At 38.6% G+C, this 26,683-nt stretch overlaps 1 pseudogene; it reads left to right on the plus strand.

Moving 5' to 3' along the window:
- Positions 1-1,643: 1,643 nt before the first annotated feature.
- LOC115980973 lies at positions 1,644-6,289 on the plus strand (annotated as a pseudogene).
- Positions 6,290-26,683: the final 20,394 nt, after the last annotated feature.

Raw genomic sequence — 26,683 nt, forward strand, 5'->3', positions numbered from 1 at the left:
ATCAGTTGGTTGGTAGTTTGATCTATTTCATAGTTAGATGTCTTATTACCCTGGCTGCTATTCGCCGTTGACCTTTCTATCAGATGGATGTGTGTAAACATTGCATTTTGTACCCCTTACGACTTGGGCCCCTGTTCCTTAATGATGCTTGAACTCTAAGGCCCAAGGCCAGTTTAGAGCCCAATCAAATTTCAAATTGAATTGAGAGGTGTTAAAATGGAAAATATAACTTTTTAAATGAGCAAAACTCTATTTTTGGAACTAAAATGACCAAAGTGGCTTTTGGCCCACGTACGTGGGTAGCGGCCTGCATACGTGGGCCAAAGCATGTGTAAGCAGGCACACTCCTGCGTACACATCTAGGGTTTTAGAAGCATGAATGATGGAGATTAAGGCACCGCTTCTAAGGATCTCATTCAAGTACCAATTAGGCCGGTTACAAGAGTACAAGCAAAGAAGTTCAAGGATGTACTCAACGGACTCATCCAAGAGTTATGGGCTCAAGCAAACTCGTGGAGGCCCATTGAGCGTGATCCACGTGGGCAATAAAAAATCGTCACCTTGATTCAAGTTCTAGAAGGATCCGGTCAAGGCTAAGAATTGGCATGAAATATTTTGGGTCTATGTAAAAAACGTTATTCTAGGTTTAGGTGATTTATTTCCTTGTTTTTAGGTGCATTTAATGCTTTTTAGGTCAAACTTTATTCCTAATATGGTTAGGTATCAATTAGGAGTTATTTTAGAATATATTTTCTTGTCTGTCAAGTTTTAAGGAGCCCTTAAATAGTCATCTAAGTCTGTAAACGTTTTTCAGATATTATTGATAAAACTTGTGAGGTTTATTATCTTTGGTTCTTTGAAGAACTACTTGAACTTATTGGGAATTCCCGTGGCGTTCATCTTGACTTATCAAACAGAGTTTCCACCACCGTTTGTGGCATCTTCCTTATACCGAGGTTCTTGTTTGTCATAAACAATGGGTCGAGGTCTCCCATTTGAATCTGTCCATAGAACGATCTTGGGTTCCCTTTCGTTGTTGGGTCTCGTTATTCTTGACGGGGTTCACATCATTTGGTATCAAAGCAAGGTTTCTAGTTCAAGTTTGCCTATCCTTTAACATATTTATCTCTTCTTAGCTGAATTTCCTTTACACTATTTGTTCAATCTTTGTTTGTCTTGTTGATGTCTAAACTATTGGTCTGGTCTCACATTTCTTAGTTATTTCGAAATCTTATTTCGTTATTCTCAAAAGCTAGTTGCTGATCATAAAAAAAAAAAAAAAAAAAAAAAAAATTCACTATTCTGTGCTTCCAAAATTCCAAAATTGCCATATTCCTTCTAATTATAATATGAAAATTTCCATATTCCTTACGTTCAAATCTGAGATTCCTTGATTAGTTCTTGGTGAATTGTTGCTGGAAATTTTGAGTTGTTTGTTTAGTTTCAAAAGAACTGAAAGCGAATTATCGAGTGGAAAAAGGCAAGAGTGGTGAGAACATTAGAGGGTAAAAACCATATTATTTTGAGTGAAACACGAGTGGAGAGTGATCCACATTCTTGAGTGTAAACACGTAAGGGAGTGATTTGTGAGGTTCCTTTTTTTTTTTTTTTTTTTTCCTTCTAACCTTTGTTTTGCAGCAATCATGTCTCACGATAGTGGTAAGAGCATTGCCGAAGATGATACAAAATTGGCTGATCCGAAAGCGTTTTTGGAGGCCATGATGAGTGAGATGAGGCGTGTGATGAAGATGGAGATGACGCAAGTTCACGAACGGATATATGAAATGGAGAATAGATGTGAGGAGCAACCACAAAACGGTCGTAATTTGCGTAGAAGGGAAAGAGTTCCACCGAAGGAGGAGGATGAAGAGCGTTATGGGTCTGGTTTTGATGAAGAAGAAGATCGGGATTCCATTGTTAGCAATAGGAGACCTGGAGGAAGATTTAAAGAAGCTAGGAATCATGAAGATAACAACTTGGGTGGTATTAAGATGAAGATTCCGTCCTTTCAAGGTAGGTCTGATCCTAAGGCATATCTTGAGTGGGAGAAGAAGATGGAGTTCGTGTTTGATTGCCACAATTACTCCGAGACAAAGAAGGTAAAATTAGCCGTGATTGAATTTTCTGAATATGCTATTACTTGGTGGGATCAGCTTGTGATAAATAGGAGGCAGAATAGAGAACACCCAATAGACACATGGGAGGAGATGAAAGTAGTGATGAGAAAGCGATTTGTTCCAAGTTACTACTATCGAGAGTTGTACAAAAAGTTACAAGGTCTTAGACAAGGGAGTCGAAGCGTAGAGGACTACTACAAGGAGATGGAGATTGCTATGATCCGCGCTAATATAGAGGAGGATCGGGAGGCTACAATGGCTAGATTTTTGCTTGGCTTAAACTGGGAGATCCATGATAAGGTAGAGATGCAGCATTATGTGGAATTGGAAGATATGGTGCATATAACTATCAAAGTGGAACAACAACTCAAGAGAGGGAATGGGACACGTGCAGGCCATAAATCTAGTTCTACCTCTTGGAAATCAAGTCATGCTAAGCCACTGGACAAGTCACAAATGTCCAAACTCAAGCCCAAGTCCGCGACCACCAGCCACGTTCCTCAAGGTAAAACTGAAGCCTCTACCTCTAAGAATCGTGATATTAAATGTTTTAGATGTCAAGGTAGGGGCCACATAGCAAGTCAATGTCCAAACAAGCAAGTCATGGTGTTGCAAGCCAATGGTCAAATTGTGACCGATGATGAAGATTCCGACACCGACGACATGCCGCCATTAGAGGATGTTTCCGAGGAGGAGTATTTAGCCCCTGGCGCATTGACATTGGTGGCGAGGAGAGCATCGAGCTTGCAAGCAAAAGGACTTGATGAAATACTAATGTTGCAAGTACAATTATGGTGGAGAAATCGGGATTGCCCATGGTAAAGCACCCTAAACCGTACAAGTTGCAATGGCTAAATAATAGTGGTGAGATCAGGGTGAACAAGCAAGTGTTAGTTGCATTTCGAATCGGTAAATACGAAGATGAGGTGTTGTGTGATGTAGTACCGATGCAAGCGGGACACTTATTGCTAGGGCATCCATGTCAGTTCGATAGGCAAGTGAAGCATGATGGCTTTACGAACAAGTACTATTTTGTACTTAATCAATGATCAATCACTCTTGTACCATTGACACCACAGCAAGTATACGAGGATCAAGTAAGATTACAAGAGGAGAGTGATGAAAAGAAAGAGAGTGAGCAAAAGAAAAAGAGTGAAAATCAGAGAGAGGCCGAGAAAAATAAGGGAGAAAAAGAAAATCAAAGTTCGGCCCTTGAGAGAAAATCAGAGAGAAAACAAAAGAATTTCTATGCAAAAGTGAGCGAGATTAAGCGAGCAATGTTTTCAAATAAGCCGATGATTGTACTTTTGTACAAAGAGGCACTTTTAAACACTAATGAACTTGACCTTGCTTTGCCTAGTTCTATTGTTTCTCTTTTGCAGGAGTACGAGTATGTCTTCCCCGAGGAAACACCACATGGGTTACATCCAAGCCGAGGGATTGAATATCAAATTGATTTTGTTCCTGGTGCAACCATTCCAAACCAACCAGCTTATAGGAGCAATCCTGAGGAGACAAAGGAGCTTCAACGGTAGGTAAGTGAATTGTTGGAGAAAGGGCACGTGAGGGAGAGCATGAGCCTATATGCAGTTTCGGTCTTACTTGTACCTAAGAAGGATGGGACGTGGAGAATGTGCGTTTATTGCCGAGCCATCAACAACATAACGGTAAAGTATCGTCATCCTATCCCACGCTTAGATGATATGTTAGATGAGCTGCATGGTTATTGCATATTTTCTAAGATTGATTTAAAAAGTGGTTATCATCAAATTAGGATAAAAGAAGGAGATGAATGGAAAACCGTCTTTAAAACAAAATATGGTTTGTATGAATGGTTAGTTATGCCTTTTGGTTTGACTAATGCTCCGAACACCTTTATGAGACTTATGAATCATGTTTTGCGTGCATTTATAGGTAGATTTGTTGTTGTCTATTTTGATGATATACTCATTTATAGCAAAAACATAGACGATCATGTAGTACATTTGAAATCTGTTTTAGATATGCTAAGGAAAGAAAGGTTGTTTGCTAATTTAAAGAAGTGCACTTTTTTCACCGATAAGCTTGTATTTTTGGGATTTGTTGTTAGTGCACAAGGTATACAGGTTATTGAAGAGAAGGTACGTGCAATCCAAGATTGGCCGAGTCCCACAAGTGTAGGTAATGTTCATAGTTTTCATGGACTTGCTAGTTTCTACCGGCAGTTCATGAAGGACTTCAGTAGCTTAGCCGCACCGCTTACTGAAGTGATCAAGAAGAACGTTGGATTTCGGTGGGGAGAAGAACAAGAGAAGGCATTTCAATTAATCAAAGAGAAGCTGACTAACGCACCTTTGTTGTCTTTGCCCAACTTTTCTAAAATGTTTGAAATTGAATGTGATGCTTCAGGTATTGGTATAGGAGCCATTCTTATGCAAGAAGGACGACCAATTGCTTACTTCAGTGAGAAACTCAGTGGGGCAGGCTTAAACTACTCAACTTATGACAAGGAGTTATATGCATTGGTTCGAACTTTAGAGACGTGGCAGCACTACCTATGGCCTAAGGAGTTCATGATTCACACCGATCATGAGTCCTTGAAACACTTGAAGGGCCAACACAAGCTAAACAAAAGGCATGCGTGATGGGTGGAGTTCATAGAGACGTTTCCATACGTCATTCAATACAAGCAAGGTAAGGAGAATGTAGTCACCGATGCACTTTCTCGCAGGTATGCCTTACTCTCCACACTTGATACAGAATTTCTTGGTTTTGAACACATTAAAGAATTATATGTTGAAGACCATGAATTTTGTGAAGAATATCGAGCTTGTGAGAAAATCGCCTCTGGTAAGTTCTTTAAGCTTGATGGATTCCTATTTCGAGAAAATAAGCTATGCATGCCTAATTGTTCTATGAGGGAGTTATTAGTGCAGGAATCACATGGTGGGGGATTAATGGGACATTTTGGAGTTGCAAAGACTTTAGCTGTTTTGCAGGAACACTTCTATTGGCCTCACATGAAACGAGATGTCGAACGGATTTGTGGTAGATGTGTCACATGTAGGCAAGCTAAATCCAAAGTGCAGCCTAACAATTTGTATACTCCTTTACCAATTCCTAGTGAGCCTTGGATTGATATTTCAATGGATTTTGTATTAGGATTTCCTAGGACTAAACGTGGAAGAGATTCAATTTTTGTGGTCGTGGATAGATTTTCTAAGATGGCACATTTTATTCCATGTCACAAAACGGATGACGCTTCACATGTTGCTGATTTGTTCTTTAGAGAGATTGTGAGATTACATGGCATGCCTAGGACAATTGTTTCGGATAGAGATGGTAAGTTCTTGAGCTATTTTTGGAAGACTTTTTGGTGTAAGTTAGGTACTAAGCTATTGTTTTCTACTACTTGTCATCCACAAATTGATGGTCAAACTGAAGTAGTAAATATGACTTTGTCTACTCTATTGAGGGCAATCATTAGAAAGAACATCAAAACATGGGAAGAATGTTTACCACATGTTGAGTTTGCATATAATAGAGCTGTTCATTCTGCTACCAAATTTTTGCCATTTGAAATTGTGTATGGGTTTAATCCTTTAACTCCATTGGATTTATCTCCATTGGATTTATCTCCTTTACCTTTGACAGAGCACGTTAATTTAAATGGCAAAAAGAAAGATGACTTTGTGAAGCAGATTCATGAGAAAGCAAGACTTAACATTGAGCGAAGAACGGAGCAATATGCCACAAAAGCCAACAAGGGACGTCGCAAACTGGGTTTTGAACCCGGAGATTGGGTTTGGCTGCATATGAGAAAAGAAAAATTCCCGGCGAAAAGATGTTCTAAATTGCTCCCAAGAGGAGATGGTCCCTTCCAAGTCCTCGAGCGTATCAATGACAACGCTTACAAGCTAGATTTACCTGGTAAGTACGATGTAAGTGCCACTTTTAATGTTACTGATTTGAGTCCTTTTAATGTAGGTGATGATTTGAGGGCAAATTCTTTTCAAGAGGAGGGGAATGATGGAGATTAAGGCACCGCTTTAAAGGATCTCGTTCAAGTACCAATTGGGCCGGTTACAAGAGCACGAGCAAAGAAGTTCAAGGATGTACTCAACGGACTCATCCAAGAGTTATGGGCTCAAGCAAACTCGTGGAGGCCCATCGAGCATGATCCACGTGGGTAACAAAAAATTGTTACCTTGATTCAAGTTCTAGAAGGATCCGGTCAAGGTTAAGAATTGGCATGAAATATTTTGGGTCTATGTAAAAAACGTTATTTTAGGTTTCAGTGATTTATTTCCTTATTTTTAGGTGCATTTAATGCTTTTTAAGTCAAACTTTATTCCTAATATGGTTGGGTATCAATTAGGAGTTATTTTAGGATATATTTTCTTGTTTGTCAAGTTTTAAGGAGCCCTTAAATAGTCATCTAAGTCTGTAAACGTTTTTCAGATATTATTGATAAAACTTGTGAGGTTTATTCTCTTTGGTTCTTTGAAGAACTACTCGAACTTATCGGGAATTCCCGTGGCGTTCATCTCGACTTATCAAACGGAGTTTCCACCACCGTTTGTGGTGTCTTCCTTATACTGAGGTTCTTGTTTGTCATAAACAACGGGTTGAGGTCTCCCATTTGAATCGGTCCATAGAACGATCTTGGGTTCCCTTTCGTTGTTGGGTCTCATTATTCTTGACGGGGTTCACATCAATGGAAGAGACAAGTTTTCTGCAATAATGGTTGAGATTTGGAATGAATCCCACATTGTCTGGGAGCCATTTCAAACCCCATTTTTTCCACTATAAAAAGTCTTACATAGTACATTTTCAAAACACACAGAAATCCCATGGGAAAAACCTAAGATTCACTTGAAAATAGTGAACCAAAAGGGAGTTTTTCACAAAACACCTTTAAGTCATTTTTATTTGATTGAGACCTTTTTTGGTCCCAATCCTTTTAGTTTAATGTTGCTAATCACTATTTTATTGAATTGTGATAGATTTGACTGAGAGGAACGGTAAAAAATCAAGCCTAGGAGCTTTTTTCTTTAAGGTATTCTTTCTAACTTTCTTTTCTTTTCTGTCTTTCTTTTTTTCTTTTTAATCTGTTTTCTTGCTTAGTTTACTGGCTGTGTACGCAGGTGCTTGTGCAGAAACCCTAATTCAGATTTCTACTTTGATTGGTTTGCTTGTTTCACATATCTTGCCCCTATCTAGACCCTTTTCATATGTATGCAAGTACATGAGTCTCTGTTTCACATGCTTTATTTGTTGTTTATCCCTTATATGCTAGATTAGGGTTTTCTTTCGTTTTGATACCATGCCATTCATTCACATGTTCATTCATTGATGCCATAGGTGTTGAGATGCGAGGAGGTTGTAGACATCGCTTTTTGTACCCCTTACGACTCGGGTCCCCGTTCCCCAATGATGCTCGAACTTTAAGACCCATGGATAGTTTAGAGCCCAATCAGATATCAAATTGACTTAAGAAGTGTTAAAATGGAAAATATCACTTTTTAAATGCATAAAAATCTATTTTTGGAAATGAAAGACCAAAGTGGCTCTCGGCCCATGTACGTGGGCAAAAGCTTGCGTACACGGGCCAAAGCATGCGTATGCAGGCATAATCCTACGTACGCAGCTAGGGCTTCAGAAGTATAGAAAATGCAAGTTTTCTGCAACAATGACTGATGTTTGGAATAAATCCCACATTGTCTAGGAGCCGTTCCAAACCCCATTTTTTTCAACTATAAAAAGCCTTACATGGTACATTTTTAAGACATATAGAAATCCTACGGGAAAAACTTAAGATTCACTAGAAAATAGTGAATCAAAATGGAGTTTTTCACAAAACACCCTCAAGTCAATTTTATTTGATTGGGACCACTTTTGGCCCCAATTCTTTTAGTTTAACGTTGCTAATCGCTTGTTTAATAACTTGTGATATATTTGACAAAGGGGAACGGTCAAAATCAAAGCTTGGGAACTCCTTTTTGAGGTATCAAGTTTCAACCTTTTTTTTTTCCTTCTTTCTTTCTTTTATTGTTTAATATTTTTTCTTGCTTTGTATGTGTTATAACCTGTTTGTTTAGAGTAGGTTTATGTTTTCTTGTATATTTTGAGCATGTATGGCTGTTAGAATTAGGGTTTTTGTTTTTGCTCTATTTCTGTGTTTTTAGGTCTTCTAGGCAAGGACTTGCGTATGCATAATCTTGCTTGCACACATAGGCTTGATTGCGTACATAGGCTTGTTCTTGCGTGCGTGTGTCGCTGCCCAGAAACCCTAATTTTTTGTTTGTTTGTTTTGTTCCTGCCTTCACATGCTTGTTATGTTTAATTTTTTTCATATGTTTTAGGTTCTATAAGTCTTTATGCCTCTGCCTCACATGTATATTTGTCTTTCAACATGCTTAGATTAGGGTTTCTATGTTTGTTTCTTGCTTTGACGCTATGCCATTCATTCACATATCCATGCATCAATGTCACAGGTGATGTGTTGCTGAAAGGTAAGTAAAGGGTAAGTCATGCATTAGAAATGTCCATGCATTTGTGTTGGTTTTATTATTTTGATGATATGATGAAGCATGCTGAGATGTATGATTAGGGTATATAATGTGTTAATGCCTTGTTCATAAGATGATTTGCTTGCTATTGATGATATGCTTGCTGCCATGTTTGGGGTTGCTGCCTTATTTAGATGTATGATAAGGTCCTTCACATGTTAGATGAATGCTAGGGGTTTTTTTTTTAGGTGTGTTTGGCTCTCTTTTTCTTTGTGGATAGATAAGTATGCTTGTTTAGGGATAAAAGATGCCATGTTGTATGTTAGATGCATGATTAGTGTGTGTGAGTTTAGAATACGTGTTGAACTAGTTTTTAATAAGGTTAAGATTAAGACACAATGATACGAGGCCAACCTTAGGGTTAGGCGATCTTGGGTGCCTAACACCTTCCCAAGAGTTACCTAAACTCCGAACCCATACTCTGGTAGTAAGATCAAAGGTCCTTCCCCACGTGGACGTTATATATATGGTTCCTAGACTATTGTAAAAACTAGTTGGCGACTCCAAAAGACCCCTTGTGTTCACAGTGGTGACTCCATTGGGGATAGTGAGTTTAATTCCTATGTGTCTTGTTTCTTAACCTTAATAAAAATTATTTCAATACTTGTTTTGCACACACATCACTTGTTCTCGGTTGGAATCACAGCCCACCTAGTTGTGAGTGACCTACTTATCTATTCCTTTAGCCTTAGGGAGCCTACCCACACTAGAGAGGTCCTAGACCCTATCACAAAAGATACCCTTTATATATCTCTTGTTTGTTCAACCATATACCATGTGTTCACCTAATTCTAAAGGACAAATAGAAGATATTAAAAATGGAAGGGATGGCCCTAAAGTTATGGTATACCCTAAGATTTTATGGGATAAAAGAAAAGAAGTTCTCACATATAAGAGGCTTGTCCCTAAATCCGAAGGCATATCTTAACTTGAAAGGTTCATAAGACCATAGCTTAATTGCTATCATAGGCCCAAGTGGAAAGAACCCTTTTGAAAAGAGAGGACTTTGGCCCTAAGGTAACAAATACGCTATGGACTTGGCATCAAACATCCTTCAAAGCCAAAGATGAAACTCCCTAATCTTGGTTCTCTTTGTTGCATGCCTAAGCTCAAAATGATGAGAATTTCATAGACTTTGAGAGGAAGGCCACAATGTATTCTAGCAAGAGGGTTATTTCCAAAAAAAAAAAATGATGAATAAAAATGAAAAGCCCATAGGTGATGAATACACTGTAAGCCCATGTTTGAGACAAATGGTTGAAAATTTCTAAGTGCATTCTAATGAAAGTCCATGATAGTAAGATGAGAGTTTTATTGTAAATGGACCAAAGCACAATTAAACAAGGGGCAAAAATCCATGAGAGGGAAGGGAGTGACATTGTAATTGGCCTTCATTAAAATGAACTTAAGAATTTTCTAAGGTCATCTAAAGTTTAAAAGGAACATTTAATTGGGACTTGAGCTTAATGAATGGGGCTTCTTTTTAGACATTGCTCCAAACCAAGTCCAATGGAAGGCAAGACATTCAAAGGGAGGGCCCCTCAAGAGGGAAAGATGGACACTGCAAGTGAAAAGATCCTCATGCAAAAGATGCATGAGTGTGTGGAGGTGCAAGCTGAAGTTCTTAAGAAGATAATAGACCACCTCTCCGAGATAGGAAAAGAAGAAGCTAAAAAAGACAAGGCTAACTGTGGACAAGGTGAGTTGACTTAAGAGGACATCAACCATATGATGGCGAATAGGAAGGTCTACCTAACTTTATGTCTTAACTAAAGAGTGCTCTTGGACCATGGACTTTCAAGAGGGCCTATGTCAATGACTTCTCTGAGTCTGGAGACACGGGATCGTGGGAGGATCATGATTGGTTAGAATGGACCTTGAATGTGGGAACAACTCAAGTCCCGCTAACTCACTTCATGCTTGAGTGCAACATAGACCCTTCTTCTGACGATGATCAACACCTTATGGTGAATAAAGAAGAAGAAGGAGGTGATGAAATGATTAGCTGTTAGAGTGGTGACGATGACAATTGGTTCTTTGATGAAGTGGGGAGAGACTTTCCCAATAAAGGTGAGGATCTGTATGACATAACCGAGGTTTTTCATGTATGGGAACATTTGAAGAAGGACGAGGAGAAGAGTGGCTAGCCATGAAGAAGAAAGAAGACGGAATTCATCATGCCTATTTGGGGCCCATTAATAATTGGACTTGGGTTGGGTTTTTTGAAAACATGGGAAAAAGCTTCCAATGTACTTTTCAATATTTTCTATAAGATGAATTCTGATTTGGCTTACTTTGATGTGTCCTATAACATTGAAATTCTACACTTAAATGATTCAAATAAATTTGAAAATGAAATTAATAAACAATTGGAAAAGAAAATTGAACCTATGGAACCAACTCTTGAAACTATTAATTTAGGCAATGATGAGAATCCATGCTTAATTAAAATTGGCTTAACTTTAAATGACAAAGAAAGGAAAGATCTTCAAGAACTCCTCATGGAATTTCAAGTGGTGTTTACATGGTCTTATGAAAATATGCTTGGAATTGACCCCGAGATAGCTCAACATCACATTGATACTCATGATCACATGGTACTCGTCAAACAAAAGTTGAGAAGAACGAGGGCCGAATGGCTCTTAAAAATCAAAAAGGAAGTCACTATGCAATTAAAGGTAGGGTTCATCAAACCCATACACCAAGCCAAATGGATAGACAATGTTGTGCTCGTACCCAAGAAGGATGGGAAGGTGAGGATATGTGTGGATTTTAGGGACTTAAGTAAGGCATGCCCTAAGGATGACTTTCTCCTCCCTCACATTGATGTCTTAGTGGATAACACAGCAGGAACTGCCTTGATATCTTTCATGGATGGTTTCTCAGGATAAAATCAAATCAAGATGGCTCCCAAAGATATGACCAAAACCACTTTCACCACTGAATGGGGAATCTATTGTTACACGATAATGCCGTTTGGTCTCAAGAATGCTAGAGCAATATACAAAAGGATGGCTATGGCCTTGCTACATGATATGATGCATAATGAGGTAGAGGTGTATGTTGATGATATGATAGTGAAATCCAAGGATAGAGGTAGCCACACCATAAACTTGAGGAAGTTCTTCGAGAGGATTAAAGAGTACAGGCTAAGATTGAACCCATAAAAGTGTACCTTCAGCATAACCATTGAAATATTGCTAAGCTTCCTAGTGATTAATAGAGGGATAGAAGTTGACCCATCTAAGATTAAAGTCATATTAGAGATGCCTCCACCCAAAAGTGAGAAAGAGATAAGGGGTTTCTTTGGTTGATTACAATACATTAGCCAATTCATTACCAAGCTTACCTCTACTTGTGAGCCCATCTTCAAACTCCTAAGGAAAAATGAACCACATACATGGAATGATGAGTGCCAAAAAGCCTTTGAATTTATCAAGGAATATCTCCTCCACCCACCTATCCTAGTGCCTCCACAACATGGAAAACCCTTACTCATATACCTTTCCATCATGGGGGATGCAATTGGAAGTATGTTTACACAAGAAGACGATGACAAGAATGAGAGGGCCATATACTATTTGAGCAAGAGGTTCCATGATTATGAGACTAGGTACACTCCCATAAAAAAGTCATGCTTTGCACTTGTTTGGGTCGTACAGAAATTGAGACATATCGTCTTACCTTTCCAAATATGGGTAGTAGCAAGAATGGACCCATTGAAGTATCTCTATGAGAAACTTGCTTTGAGTGGAAGATTGTCAAGATGGTAGATCTTGTTGGCAAAATTCAATTTGAAGTATATGGCTAGAAAAACTATCAAAGGGAGCATTGTGTAAGATTTTTGCGCTAAGAATCCTATAGAGGGGGGAGATCATAAAGAAGATTTTCCAGATGAGGACATGGAAGATGTACTTTGACAGAGCTTTAAACCAATATGGAAATGGGATAGAAATACTCTTGATCACTCCGAAGGAATCTCACATACCTTTGGCAATCAAGTTAAACTTTGAAGCAACTAATAACATGGCTGAGTATGAGGCTTATATTTCCAGAATGGAAGCTCTTTGAGAATTGGGGGTAAAGGAGGCCGAAGTCTTTGGAGATTCAACTTTAAATATAGCCTAAGTACAAAAGTTGTGGAGGGTGAAAGAGGAACATTTGAAACCTTATCAACAATACTTGGAGGACTTGACCAAGACCTTTGACAGAATTGAATACACAATCATTCCTAGAGCTCAAAATCAATTTGTGGATGCCTTAGCTACCTTAGCCTCCATGGTTAAGATACCCGAGGGAGTGTGGACACGACTTTTGGAGATTGAGCAAGGTTATAAGGAAGTGCACAAAAGGAAGACCAAAACTTCAGTAATGGCAATGGAGGTAGAGGAAGTTCTGTGGTACTATGACATCATGAAGTTCTTGGAACTAAGGGCATATCCGGAAGATGCCGACAAGAGAGAACGTTGTTCCATTAGGATGATGACAACACAATACATCCTATGTGGAGGATAACTCTATAGCAGATCCTATGAAGGTATACATCTTCATTGCTTGAAGAAGGAAGAAGCCGAGAGAGCAATGGAAGAAGTTTATCAAGGGATTTATGGCCCTTATATGAATGGAAGAATGTTAGCCAAGAAAATTCTAAGGATGGGGTACTTCTAGAATACAATGAAGACCAATTGTGTGGACTATGTGAAGAGTTGCCTTGATTGTCAAACGCATGCCAACTTGAACCATGTACCGCCTAGTGAGTTGTATAGCATGACTTCTCCATGATCATTCTCGGTTTGGGGCATAGATGTGATTGGAAGAATAGCTCTTAAGGCTTTACATTTTGGTAGCAATTGACTATTTCACCAAGTGGGTGGAGGCAGCCTCCTACTCAATATTGAAGGCCAAGCATGTGGCTCAATTCTTAGAAAACGACATCATATGCTAGTTTGGGGTGCCCCAAGAGATCATTTCTGATAACAGTTCCCACTTTGAGGGGGGGTGCGAAGTGATAGTTTTTAGACCCCTTAAAACACAATTGGATTAACCTAGGTAATTAGCCAAGTTGTTACTTAGTCTAATTTAACAAATCTAGGTTATCATAATCACAACGATTATATCATGCAAAGTAGCAGAAAGATAAATAACACAAAGATATGATCACCCAGGAAACCAAACCCGTAAAAACCTGGGGAGGATTTAACCTAGCTATCCTCAAGGTAAACTTGAATCCACTATCTTGAAAGAATCAAAGTTCATACAATAAGACTTACAAGCCCCCACGCTTGACTTCTTATTGCTACCTACCAGTAGAACTTACTAACATGACCATATGCAAGCTCCGAATCCACATACTCCTTCTTTCTTGGATTCACCACTAGATACAAGCACACGCGCTTGTGTTTATTTAAGCTTCAATGGCAGCAACTGAGTTGATCATTAAGGTGTAGATAATATCTTCTCCTTGAAAATCCTAAGTTTGTGTAAAGGAAAGCTCCTCTAGATCTCACAAGAAATTTACACAAACAGCAATATGAGCAACACTAAAACGTGGCTAGGGTTTGCCTTTTATACTTAGGAAAAATTAGAAAACCCTAAATGTTTTAAACAAACTAGGTTTGAGTTGGAAATCTGTAGAAAAACGCATTCTGTCCGAGATTCGATCGATCGAGCCTAAGCTTCGATTGATCGAGCTAGGCCGAAATGCACAGTAACTTCTACATTAGCTCGATTCCAACTTTACGTAAAAGATACAATTTTGAGCAAGACTAAAACACTACTAACCATATTATTTTGATCATGGTTTGCCAACAATACTCATTAGAGTTCTAAATACATAAAAACCTAAGTCTTTAGAACCTAACACGAAGGATCATGGAGTTGTACAACATTGATCATCACAAGTCCTCACCTTATCGACCATAAGCTAATGGGGCCATAGAAGCAGCAAACAAGAATGTGTAGAACATCCAAGCCAAGATGGTAGTGACGTACAAAGATTGGGCAGAGAAGATTCCATTTGCCTTATGGGGTTATAGAACTTCTATCCGTGCGTCGACTAGGGCAAAGATACAATCGTTGAGGGTATTAGTGGAAACCAAGGTCCTAGAAGGTGATTGGGTTAAGGCAAGATATGAACAATTGGTTTTGATAGATGAGAAGAGGGCTAGGGCACAATATCATGCACAAGGGTACCAAAAAAGGATTGCTAGGGCATTCAACAAGAAAGTGAAACCAAGAAACCTTAAAGAAGGGGACTTGGTACTAAAGGTGTTAGAGATGAGACTTTTGATCCAAGAGGAAAGATGAAGCCAAGGTGGTCTGGGCCTTTTATTATTAAGAAGATCATGTCTGAAGGTTCTACAAGGATTACAGATTTGGATGGGGAAGAGATGCTTTGCCCAATCAACATGGATAGACTTTGGAACTGCAACATCTTAAAAAAAAAAAAATAAAAGGGAAAAGCCTGCGAGGTTGGAAACTCGAAAGGGCGGCCTAGGCAAAAATTAAGGCAAAAGAACCCTACTAGAATGAAAACATGAAAGGGCGGTCTAGGAAAAAATTAGGGGAAAAGACCATGGGCATGGCAAAAATTCCCAAAGGGATGTCATGGGCAAAAATTACATGGCAAAGGAAAAAGAAAAGAAAAACAGAAGAAAAAAAGAAAAAAAGGAATAAATAACAATAAGCAAAGTTAATAAAAAGGTGATTCTCTTATTGCTCAAATTAAATGATGCTAAGATTATTTTCATAGGGGATTTGGAACATTTCAATCCTTTATTAAATTCAAAAACTAAAACATGGGAATCATAAAAGTGTAGAAAATTAAAACATGGGGCCCATTAAGGTAGTCACTTAGTCCTTCTTGCCTTCTTGCTAAGCTTTCTCACCCCTTAGAATCCACTTCATGTCATCCTCTAACCATTGCTTGTACCCTGCAGTGGGATAGATGTATCAAGGTGGAAAAATGCCTTTCATCTCCTTACGGTGTGGCCAAGCCTCACTAGTCCTGCTCAAGATCCTATTGGTAAACATCACAGTGTGGAAAATGCCTTCATCATGAGGAGCTCCTTGACGCTTTCCAAATTGCCTTGAGATACGAAAAGTGGAGTAGTATGAATAGCAACAAAGTCCAACTAGAGTCACACAAAAGTCCTTACAACAACTGTGGACCATGCTTGAGATGTGCCACCACTCCATGACCCACTGAATGTCAGTCTCCTTGAGGTGACCCATAAGCTCCATGTACGCCTCAATGCTCATATCATTCTAATGAAGTCAACGGTCCTTAAGGTGCTTAGGGAGGTAGGTGGTGAGAGGAACAGTGGGAGGTTGAAGCAATTGAAGCCTCTCTTGTAGCCATATCTGAAAAAGAAGAAGAAGAGAGAGACAAGGAAGGGAGTAAAATGAGAAAAAGAAGAAGAAGAAAAGAAAGCATGAGTGAAAAAGTAAAAGTAAATGAAAGATGATATAAGGTGCCTCAATGGGTTGAAAACCGAAAAGGCAACCCGTGCAAAAATTAGAGGGATCCTGCTAGGTTGAGAACTTAGGTAAAAGTTAGGGATTATACCTGAAGAAGAAGAGGACTTCTCGCAAAGAAGCTTGCTTGCTTCCAATGAAAGGCATCCAAACCATTGAGGGTCTCTGCCAAGATCAAGCCTACCAGGTTACCTTTCTTTAGCTCATAAGCTATCATGCATATCTAAAGGTCCACACAATATGAGTTTTGAACCAAGAAATACCTTGCAAGAGCACACAAGCAAAGGCGCAAAGAAAGTACGAGCGTGGCTTCTCACCCTCGGGAGGGGCCGATCGAAAAAAATACTCAAAGACCAACCTATGGCCAAGGTTGCCAAAAACACTCCATCTGTTTGTCGTGGCAGTAAGGACACCCAACACAACTCGCATCAAAGATGGAAGATCTCAACCCATGGTAGGGAAGATGAGATCATCAATCTCGGGTTCACCCATGATAGCGCCAAACTCTTCAATAGTGAGGTATAGTTCTATTCTGTTGAAGCAGAATACATGCCAAGAAGGAACCCAATAGTTGGCAGCAGCACGAAGAAGAGGCTTATCCACCCTAATTTGATGGTAGGGGAAGATACAAGAAATACCATAGGGAGTGATGGAATCCTTGAAATCAGGACCAAGCTTCTTAATCCAAGCAGAGACATCAAAGGGAGAGTTTTTTGCCATTAGGGGACCTCAACAAAAAAGGTTCTCTAGGTTGAAAATACGTTGGTAAAGGGTTTTGAACTCAAACAGCTACTTTTATACTTAAGTAAGTCGGTTATGGTTTTTTTGATTCGCGGTTGCAGACACATTTTGTACCCTTTGCGACTCGGGCCCCTGTTCCCTAATAATGCTCGAACTCTAAGGCCCAAGGCCAATTTAAAGCCTAGTTAGATTTTAAAATGACTTGAGGAGTGTTAAAATGGAAAATATAACCTTCTAAATGAACAAAAATCTATTTTTTGGAAATAAAAGACCAAAATGGCCCTTGGCCCATGTATGTGGGTAGCGGCCTGTGTACATGGGCTAAAGCATGCATACGCAAGCACATTCCTACGTACGCAGTTAGGGTTTCAAAAGCATGAAAAAGGCAAGTTTTTTGCAAAAATGGCTAAGGTTTGGAATGAATCCCACATCGTTTGGGAGCCGTTCCAAACCTCGCTTTTTCCACTATATAAAGCCTTACCTGATACATCTTCAAAACATACAGAAATCCCACGGGAAAAACCTAAGATTCACTAGAAAATAGTGAATCAAAAGGGAGTTTTTTCACAAAACACCCTTAAGTCTCTTTTTATTTGATTGGGACCTTTTCTGGTCCCAATCCTTTGAGTTTAAGATTAGTAATTACTATTTCATTGAATTGTGAGAGATTTGACTGAGGGGAATGGTAAAAAATCAGGCCTAGGAGCTTTTGCTTTATGGTATGTATTAAAAACTTTTCTTTTTCTTTTTTGCCTTAATCATTGTTTTAATATGTTTCTTTTGCTTAGTTTATGTTTACATTTATTTTTTTAGGTTAGTTTTAGGTTTTCTTTCTATCTTCAAGCATGATAAGTTGCTAGATTTTACGTTTTTGGTTTCCACTCTATTTCTGTGTTGATTAGGGTTTCTGGGTAAGGATCTACGTATGCATGATCTAGCCTACGCACATAGGCTGAACTCATAAGTACGTAGACCTGTTTTAGCGTGTGTGATGTCGTTACCCAAAAAACTCTAATTCTTTGTTTGTTTTGTTCTGCCTTCACATGTTTATCTACATAGCCTCTTTTTCACATGTTTTTAACCCCCATAAAAATGTTTGCTTACCTTTTTAACATGTTGGTGGTTATCACAAGCTTAGATTAGGGTTACATTGTAGTTTTCTTAGTTTTAATGCCATTCACTCACATGTTCATGCACTGATGCCATAGGTACTGCGTTGCTGAGAGGTAAGCAAAAGGTAAGTCATGCATTAGCAATGTTCATGCATTTGTGTTAGGGTTTTTAGATGTATAATTAGGGTTTCTAATATGTTACCGTTTTGTTTTTGATATGTTTTGTTTGATGAAATGTTTGCTACCATGTTTAAGTTGCTGTTTTGTTTTAGATGAATGTTAGGGTTTTCTTTTATACGTTTGGCTCTCTTTTGTTTGGATAGATGGATAAGTATGTGTTTAGGGTTCAAGATGTCATGTTGTTTGCTAGATGCATGTTAGTGTGTGTATGAGTCTAGAATATAAGTATTTAAATGGTTTTTAATAGGGTTAAGATATAGGACACAATGATGGGAGGCCAACCTTAGGGTTAGGCGATCTTGGATGCCTAACACCTTCTTAAGAGCATACCTAAACTCCGAACCAAAACTCTGGTAGTAAGATCAAAGGTCATTCCTCGAAAGGACGCTATATTCATGGTTCCTATACCATATAACTAGGTGGCGACTCTATTTCAATTTCCCTTCCCTTGCGCCCACAACGGCTCATGTACGCAAAGTCAACCCTAGTACGCAAGGTTAAAGCTGCGTATGTAGGCTCATCTCCACGTATGCACGACGCTTGGCAAAAACCCATGTTCCCCTATTTTGTGCAGTGTTTTTCACTCCAAAGCATTCCTAGGGTTGCTACAGCCTAAGGGATCATCCAAGACACATTCCGAGCACAAGATTTCAAGCATCAAAGAAGCAAAGTTGTATAGAAACATACAATTCATCACATATCTTGTAAATAAAGTGCTAAGTTCCAATCAAAGCATAAATGTAAAAAGATGTTCTTAAATACAATCCTTTGTCTCAAACTAAATCCAAATGTTTGCTAAAATAAAAAAAAACCAAAAAAAAAAAAAAAAAAAAAAAAAAAAAAAACTGTGTAGCTAGAGCTTGTTCCTTGGTGCCGCCTCTTCCTTGGTTGGTAGCTAGGAGTTGCCTTTGAATCCTCCTCATCACCATTACCTCCATCATCATCATCATCATCAACACCGCCTAGGTGGGCCACTTCTCCAGGGCCATATAGCTCCCTTGAATAGTTGGTCACCTCCAACTTGAGATTTCCAGCCAACCATACCAACTCCTTATGCTCTTGGATAGTGGGTTGTAAGTCAAAGAAAGAAGGGTTAGTGACTGAAACCAAAAGAGAAGAATGGCAAAAAGAGAATGATAAAAGGGGAAAGAATTTACCGCCTAGGTGTTGGGAGGGAAAGGATGGCCTATGACATTAGGATTATGAGGCATGGCATGCTCCCAAACAAAGCCATCAGGGTCATAAGCATAGACCGTCCAAGGAAGATGTGGAGGGTCAATGGGCTCACCGGTAGTACGCCCCCCCTATTACAATTTCCCACATTAGCAGTCATGACAAATGAGAAAAAAAAAAAAAAAGAGAGAAGAAAAAGAGATTGAGCATATACCTTGAAATCTCAAATTAGTGTGAAAACACTAGAGCTTGTTCAGCCCCCAAATTAAAAATTATGGCTAGATTGCTTTTACTCTAACTTAAGAATAAGAGTAAATATGTGCAATGAACCATAACATTAATCTAAGCCATATCCAACCACAATGAACAATAAAAGTAAAGCTTAAAGTGTAGGGAAGAGAGATGCAAATACAAGATAACACCAAGATGTGTTATCAAAGAGGAAACTGAAGAACTTGGCGAAAAACCTCTCCACGACCCTCCAAGTCGAAATCGATCCACTGGTGAATATAGTTGGAGTACATGAATAACAAAAGACCCTCGAAGCCTAGTCTACCCCATGTACTTGAGCCCTCCAAGCTCTTGCTACCAACAGACTTCTTAGAGTCTTGTCTTCACTAGCTTTCCGAATCTCACAATTCAGCCTGATTGCATCTGCCACTAAATGGCTCCTTTCAATGCTTCCCAATAGCACCAAAACTTCACTCAACACTCAAATTGGGTGTGGTAAGTGTTTGGGCTAAGAACCTCTCAAAGATGTAGAGATGGAAAGGTAGGAGTAGAGGAAAACCAAGAGGAAATGTGTAGAAGATTGTGGGTATAACAATCTCTTACTCTCAAGTGTATTTACTAGGGTTTTCTCTTTGAAAAGCACTCCTTACAATTCGTGGGTAATAAGGGCATTTATAGTGTGGGTAAAGAATTTGGTAAAGCAACTGATCTTTTTGCCAAACAGAATGTTTTATGAGTACCTCACAAGATGGCCTTTCTCACGAAGTACTTGCAAAATGACAGGCTGGCATGACTCTTCAACTTTTATTCATGTGCTTCACAAGTGGCCTTTTTGCGAGATACTTTCTTGTGAGCTTCTCATGAGCTAGTCACGAACTGCATTAATCCATCTTTTGACACATGATTCTTCACCAATCTCTCACACTCATTCCTTACAAATAAACCCACATAAATACAAGGAAATGATTGAAGAAATTACAGTAAAATTTGGAATGGAATTAAAGCCAACAAAGGCTAGTTAGAAATCACAACTTTACATACTTGAACAGTAAGGGAAGGTATAAGGCGAGTGATGTTGAACTCCTTATAGTCCAACCCCTCAAGAAGCCACTCAGCATAGGAAATGCCACTCCCCCAGGAGTTGTACTCGACATCAATCATGGAGTGTGGGGCAAGCATGAACTTAGGAGGGTCCATCAGAATCTGTGGGTCATCCTTACCCACCAACTGGCACTGCACCCTCTCCACAAGATATAGCACCCTCAAGCTCGCTTCTTCAAAGGGACACAAGTAATCTCCGAAGCAATGAGGGTGGTAGGCTCCAAGTCTAGAGAAGCAAGAAGGGGCTGACTGGCCTATGGAATCTAGTTAACCTATAAAGGCACAAAGTTAAAAGAAAGGAATTCTAAGGAAAATGCATGAAGAAGCGTGAAGATTAGAACTCTTGAACTTACCTCATCTGAAGTTAACCCAGCAAGATGAGCCTTCACACGAGGAAACTCTTTCAAAACTCTTGAACTAGATTGATGCCTAAGATAGGCAAGACATGCCTACCCCCAGTTGGCTCTCCGTGCCTCTCCAAAGTCCTGAAAAAGGGTCAACCACCTCAAAGACACTATTTGCCCCACCATCGGTAAAGAGGTAGGCCCCCAACAAGTGAAGAAGGAAAGCCCTAGCCATATGAACATGCTCTTCCATTGTCCTTAGTGGGAGAAACATGTAATCTGACACCAATTCGAAGTAGTGGATGGTCTCAATAGAGTACTTCCTCCCCTGCATGTCAAGACCCAGCTGGATGCCTGACACACCATCCAAATTGGTGAAGGTCCCTTCGAAGCTAAGGCCGGTCGTGCGGTAGAAGTTATGGAGTCACTGTTATGCCTTCTCAGCGATATGAAAGTTGTGGGTAGTATCCCACCACCTCTCAATGAGGCACTGCACCAAGGTAGCGCTCGCAGACTTCTCTAGAAGAAGACCAATGATAGGCTTGAAGCCCACCACCCGGATTTAGGCTTTAGTTTCAAGGACAAGGAGGTTGTACCACTCCACCACCTTGTTGGTGATCCCCCTACTAGCATAAGGGGATGATGACTGTAAACAAAAAGGAAGGAGATGACATTAGATTCCTGATTCAAGCAGAATTTAGGAAAAATGATGTTTTGATGCAAGGATGAAGGCAGAACCTTAAGAACAGACCTGCGTATGCAAGAATAGAGCCGTGTATGCATAAATCAAAGCTGCGTATGCAGGCCCAAGCCCATTTATGCAGGAACACAGACAGAAACAGTTCTTCGATATTTTCAAGCATGCATGACCCAAAAATCCTAAACATGTTCCTACTCCTCCTAAAATGTTAGGTTTTCATCTAAATCCATCCCACAACAAAACCCAAGCATTTACATGGCCAAAAACACATTAAAACAAAAGATCAGAGAGAAACTTGAAATTTAGAAAAAGCTTAGAAACTTACAGATTTAGCCATGGGAATGTGATTCTCTGGCCGGTATGTCAATGGTGGAGACCCCATCAACCTCGTTGCCCCACTCCAGCGGGTGAGATGGAATGCATCAGAAGAAAGTACGTAGGAGGTCTTCTTGGCCTTGGGTGCCATCGGAGAAGATGATGAGAGAGTGAGAGAAAAAGAGAGAATGAGAGAGTTTGAGAGACTGAGAGAGTCAGGAAGTGAGGAAAAGAAAGAGGAGAGGGAGGTTTTTATAGAGAGAGAGAAAAAAAGAAGAGTTATGGAGAATGTGAAGAGATGAGGGAGATGAAGAGAATGAAGAAGAAAAAGAAATGGTTGGTAACCGTTAGGAAAAATGAAAAAGCAGGAACACACTTGATAGGCTAAACTACATGTAGTTTGGTCATAAATAGCAAAAAAAAAAAAAAAATCCTTCTTTGAAAAAAAAGGAGGGACATCTTAAGATTGCCCTAATTAGGCACAAAATTATCAAAGGACACTCCAGTGAGCGGTAAAGGAAGTAGAAGACTCTTCCCCCAATGAAGCATGTACATCCTAAAGCCGTCCCCAGTGGAAGCAGAAGAATCTTCCCTAATGAATATCTTCCCTAGTAGATCAAGCACATTAAGAACACTGTCCTCAATAAGGAAGCAAAAGACTCTTTCTGAAAAGGATCAAGCACATTAAGAACACCATCCCTAGTAGGGAAGCAGAAGATTCCCCCTTAATTTATATCTTCCCCAGTGGATCAAGTATATCAAGAACACTATCCTCAGTAAGGAAGTAGAAGATTCTTCCGTAATGAATATCATCCCCATGGTGGAGTCAAATGATTCTTCTTCTATGAACCAAAGCACATTTAAACGGACCACAGTGAGGAAGCAGAAGATTCTTTCCAAAAGTATCCCCAGTGAGGAAGTAGAAGATTCTTCCCTAGTGAGTCCAGTACACACAAAAAATCCCCAGTGAGGAAGCATAAGATTCTTCCTCAAAGTCCTCAGCGAACCATGAAGGAAGCAGAAGATTCTTTCCTAGTGTATCATACATTTACACTACTCTTCACCGAGTTTCTCATCCCTAAGCAAGTCATCAGAGGCAGAAGATTCCTCCCCATGCACATCTACTCCTTAGCGAGTTCTCACCATCTCCAGCAGGCCCAATAATAAAGACTACTCGTGCACATATCCTTCGGGAATTGAATATGTAGGCATAGTAGAAAAAGGCTGAGATAGAGATAGAGAAAGAGACCAAGGTCAACCCAAGGCAAGAGCCTCACCAGAAAAAGTAGAAAAAGAACTGAAGAAAACAAGAGGAACAAGTCACCCGTAGAAGTTTAAGGTAAGAGCCCCGGATGGGAAGCCATAATAATGGAAGTTTCTATTGGAAAAATACATGTTTGTATCACATACAAAACATACACAGCGGAAAAATTAACGAATCTACTTCATTTGCAATTTATAACATGTACTATGTAAGTTTCAGAATTTTTTGAGAACAAGAATGCGTACCTTGGTGTGGTGAAATTCAAAACCGAAGATCAGAAGTTCTTGGGAATACTTTTAATCTTCACTCCAATTCCACTTAATGCCCAAGATGTGTGGTCTCTCAATCAGTTTCCAAGGAGAGAATAAAGAGTGTCCAACACTCACATACAAACCATTTCATTCTTTGTATGATCTTAATGAAAGACCTTATGAAAGTCTCATCAAAATCCTCTATAATTCTGTATGTTTCTCTCCTTATATATATAACTGATTATCTAATTGGGCTAGCCTTTTGAGTCATTCCAATTGGGCTCTAGTGTGTGGCTTGGAGTGAGACCAAAAGGGAACAAATAAGACTCTAGCTCTAATGGGCCTTGGGCTTTTCTATCAACTCTTGACAAGTCCAAAGTTACCATTTTATATTCAATACCACTATATTAATATAATTTCACTCTAGGCCTTATTAATAAATTATATCCCAAGGCTTTATTATACATGCAACCCCTTCATTAAAATATTCGTAGTAATACAAAGTCATGAAATAGACTGCCACTTTGAAGATTACTACATCTTAATCCTCGAGTACTCAGTTTAATCCTTTATGTTATTCATCATATATTTATGAAATCCAATTTCATAAATATATACTTTAGTAACTCTTGACTAAAGTGGTTAGGCCCAACACTCTGAATAACCAAACCCATTAAACTTATCTTAAGGGAATATTTTATATCTCCGTTAAGAGACTATGAATTCCATCTTGAGAATATATATTCCATCAACGTTAAATGCGGTTGCCTAACGTACTGAGGTTTTTACCATTACTTATAGATCTCGCTCCTGATATATCAAAGCAATCTACATCTCATGATCACGTCCATTATTCTCTCAGGGTTTAGAGTTGATGTAAATAGAAGTTGTGAGGTTTATTATTCATTTGACAGTCGTTAAGAGAATAATAAATCTCACAGTGGTCCAGTTCAATATGTCTTAACTTTTAAAACATATCAACATACCAACTAGAAGTCTTCACTTCCATGATCAAGAAAAATCATTGTAGTTGATATGTTATAGTCTTCACAGATAAAATGCCCAATTTCATCACCGACTACAAACTAAAATTCTGAGTTTAAAAAGAACTTGTGATTTATATCTTCTATGACTTTTCACATAAATCACATACTATACATCTCATGGACTAAGATAATGTCCCATTAGTTCATTAATAAATAGTCTCATATAATTTAACAATTTAATTATTTATGTCATGCCAATAAATTGGATTTTAGGGCATATACCCCAACAATCTCCCACTTGCCCTCAAAGCCAATTTACCATATATCCGACACTTATCTCCCTTTAAAGTAATTCATAGTCACTCTAAGGCAAGGTTTGGAAACAAGTTTCAGCCATATTTATTGCATAAATTATCTTTTCCACTACTACTTCTCAAGTACTCGTATCTCTCTAATGAGATAATACTTACACTTAATGTGTATCTTCATCACTAAGGACAAACACATATCTTGAAGTCCAACTTCATGAATCACAATCAAACTACAAGTCAGTATTTGTACATCTAGTATCTATCAAAACTTCACTTTTGTGGATAAGCACCTCATTCTCCTAAGATATATGAGTATATGCTTTACTCCCACTAAATTAAGTGATCTTTGATTCAATTGATATTTGCTTACCATGCTCACCGCAAAATAGATATTTAGCCTAGTATATAGCATAGCATAAAGACTTCCTTATAGACATGATATTAGGAACCGTCTTAATATGCTCTTCCTTTTATATATCTAAGGACCATAATCCTTTATAAAGAAACTTCAAACTTAAAAGGAAAGAATCCTTTCTTGAAGTATTACATGCTATACTTTACCAGAATCTAATCTATTTAAGCAATTTGAGATAGACCCTACATCCTAATTTCTGAATTTTAACAAAGTTTAAATCTTAGGATGTGACTAGTCTTTCCCAAGTACTTTATATCAAACTGGTCTTAGACAACAAAACTTTATTGATGACAATAACTCTACATCATTCTAAACGATAGAATGTCATCAACATACATTAAGAGATTTATTATTCTATATAACTTTACACACCTAAGGCCTTTTAATACTTGATCAAAATCAAACAATTTGATTGCTTGATCAAAGATGATATTTTATGATTCATATGCTTGCTTTAGTCCATAAATGGAATTTAATCACCTTACATACTAATCACTATTGGTTCTTTGCTATGTACAAATCTAGGTACATCATATAGATGTCTTCCTCAAGATTGCTACTAAAAGAAGCTTTCTTGATATCCATTACCATATTTCAACCAAATGAAATATAAGGGATAAGAGAATCTAGATAGAGTCAAACTTGACTATTGGTGAAAAAATATTTTCATAGTCGAACCATTTCTTTCTGAATAAATCTTTTCGCCACTAGTCATGACTTTGAAGGTTTGCACCTTCAAATCTATCAATCTCATTTCCTTGTATACCTATTTGAGAACAATAGGCTCAATGCCTTTAGGCACCTTTACAAGTTCTAGACTTTAAATAGAATCTAATTCTATTCACATAACCTTGATCCAATAATTCATATTCATTTTATCTATTGCCTCTATGTAGGACTGAGGATCAAATTCTTATCCTTGTGGAATGACTTCAAAAGTTTATCCCAAAAGTATGAATTTACAATCCTCCCACTACGATATTGTACCGGTGTACTAGCTATATATATATATATATATAGAATAATACCTTGTGGTGTATCTAACGCTTTGTTTGTTTCGACGTAAAAAATTTTCAAATGTAAAATATTTTACATGTAAAAAATTTTACGTGTAAACATTTTCAGGAAAAAATTTTCAAGTGTTTGGATTGACCTCAATACTAGAAAATACAAATACAAACCAACAACCACCACAAACCCAATCACCACAATCACCACCAGCCACCTAAATCACAAATCGGAGAGAAGAAATCAATAAAAGCCAACCAACCATCGTAGCCAGCCCAACCACCACTACCCACAAACCCACCTAGCCACCCACCGCAACCCTTAAGCCATCCCAGAAACCCAGATCGTGAAGGAACAAAAAACCCACTCATTCTTAGCAATTCCAAATCAGAGATCTTAACAGTGGC

The sequence above is a fragment of the Quercus lobata genome, chromosome 3 (assembly GCF_001633185.2).
Source record: "Quercus lobata isolate SW786 chromosome 3, ValleyOak3.0 Primary Assembly, whole genome shotgun sequence".
Classification (NCBI taxonomy): Eukaryota; Viridiplantae; Streptophyta; class Magnoliopsida; order Fagales; family Fagaceae; genus Quercus; species Quercus lobata.